Below are 2,257 nucleotides of genomic sequence, written 5' to 3'. Positions count from 1 at the left end.
GACCGTGAAAAGCGACGAATACGTGAGTAAACGGCTCAGAGTATACTAACCCCGTTCACAACAGAACCTCAAATAACTCTATAATTCAAGCCGATTCTGGGCATCCAATTTCTTGTCTCGTAAAACTTCTCCCATTTGTGCCTGCCATGACGGCATGAACACCGTGATCCGGGAACTCAGCCGGATAACGGAATTGCTTCGTTGCCCTCTGTTACCGCGTGGAGATGCCTTGGATGCAGACACAAATGAAACACTGCTCTGAAGGTAGCTTTCTACAGGAAAATAGACAACACCATGTATGGAAATATCCTCGTTGTGTAGAAGATCATTTATTTTGTTGAAATAATACAAAAGATTTCAACACACTGGTCTTCAAGTCGCAAATGACTGATCTTGTGCGAGATGAGTTTTGTAGAAATGCTGGGCCATAATAGATTGTGCTATGAGAGTTATAATATTATTGGAATTTAAGGTTAAAAAGTTACGGGGTTAAAAGATTATTGAGGTTAAAGGGTTTAATATATTAGGTATAACAGGCTAATTGGGCTTGAATTATAGAGTCTTTATGTCGGAAACCTGACGTGATAGGGTTAAATAAACTTCGGATTCGGTTTCAGCGACCTTAAAAACATATAGTAAACATTGTCTGACCACCACGCCAGAAAATTTTTTGTGTGGCTGTGTAATCAAAACACAATTATTAACAGTTCAATTATTTTTTGAAGTAAAGATTATGAATAAGTTTATAAAAATAAGTTCTTTTACTCTACAAATTTACTAAAAAGTAATTATAAAATATGATAATCTGTAAATATTAAATTAGTGCTTACGCAAAAAAATTCAATACNTATTATTGTTTATATTTTGTACAAATTATTAAGTCGATGCAGTAATAACAGTTCTATTTTGTTTCAACTAGAGAAATTTTGGCAAACGTCTATAGAACANCTAATATTTGATTTACAAGATAAAAGAAAAATGTCAGAAGAAACTACACAAAGGCGGCATAAAGAAAATCTAGAGCAACGCGACAAATTCTTTAGTACTTTTGAAAAAATGCTAAATAGTCTAGAAAAAAAGTAACAAGTATTTTAAACAAATATAAGTTTTGCAGTTGTGTTTTTAAAGTTTAATAAAAATTGCAATAATTNCAGTTAAATAATTAGGTTAATATAGATTCAGTTTAATATAGATACACAAGTATAAGAAAGGCAATATTTTATTTTATATTTATACGGTAATTATTTTGTATGTTAAAACGTATGCTTTTATTAAACTTACATACAATAATGTTTTTTTGGGGTTGAACCGCGTTAGTGTCATTTTTATACCGACGTTTCGTGAACATCACAGCTCACTTTATCAGGGTTTAAAGAGCAGCCTGATACTGAGATGCTCTTGNTCAGGTGTCCCTTTTTTATAGCGCTAGATTGGTGTGGGAAGGGTGTAGTGNAGGGGGGATGCAATGGTAAGAAGGAGGGGGGATGTGTTATGGCAAGATTGCCGGAACGTTCTCAACCTTGGCCAAAGGCCACAATTTTGCGGTAGCCCCAACTACTCCCAAAAGAGACAATAATTAGTCATACAAAAACAGCCATACAAAAATTGCCAACTTATAATCTTACTAGATCTGAACGCTGTGCTTTCATACAATTAAATCAAGACACAGATATTATCATCCTTCCAGCATAAAGGCAATACAACAGTGATCACGAATAAAACAGATTATGACACTAAAATTCAGACATTACTTACAGACTCCACATATGAAAAACTTAAGAAAGACCCTACTGCTTTACTAAAAACTCACCACCAATCTCATTAAGNAAAACAATCTCCCAGACATGTTAATACCCAGAGACGCGGTACCACCTAGACTATATGGACTACCCAAAATCCATAAAAACAACATANCCTTCAGANCCATAGTAAGCGCTATAAACTCACCTACATACGATCTAGCTCGCTTCCTGATCAGCAAACTAGAACCTCTCACGGATAAAACTGACACCACGATAAAAAACTCATCTGACTTCATTTCTAAAATCAAAAACATCAAACTTCAACTTAATGCCATCTTAGTCAGTTTTGATATTGTGTCCCTGTTCACGCAAGTACCAATCCATGACACCATTAACATAATTAAATCTTTACGTCAATTATCATCCAACCTTATATCATTGGTAGAACATTGCCTAACCACAACCTATTTCACCTACAATAACCAATTCTATAAACAAATCACAAGTGCAGCTAT

General features: G+C 34.5%; 1 pseudogene; it reads right to left on the bottom strand.

Annotated features, from left to right (window-relative positions):
* Nucleotides 1-1,810: 1,810 nt before the first annotated feature.
* The window catches only part of LOC109862670, an 11,068-nt pseudogene continuing 10,621 nt past the window's right edge, over nucleotides 1,811-2,257 (bottom strand).

The sequence above is a fragment of the Pseudomyrmex gracilis genome, unplaced genomic scaffold (genome assembly GCF_002006095.1).
Source record: "Pseudomyrmex gracilis isolate BER0280 unplaced genomic scaffold, ASM200609v1 scaffold_2167, whole genome shotgun sequence".
In the NCBI taxonomy this organism is placed as follows: domain Eukaryota; kingdom Metazoa; phylum Arthropoda; class Insecta; order Hymenoptera; family Formicidae; genus Pseudomyrmex; species Pseudomyrmex gracilis.
This window is presented reverse-complemented; position numbering and strand designations above follow the sequence as displayed.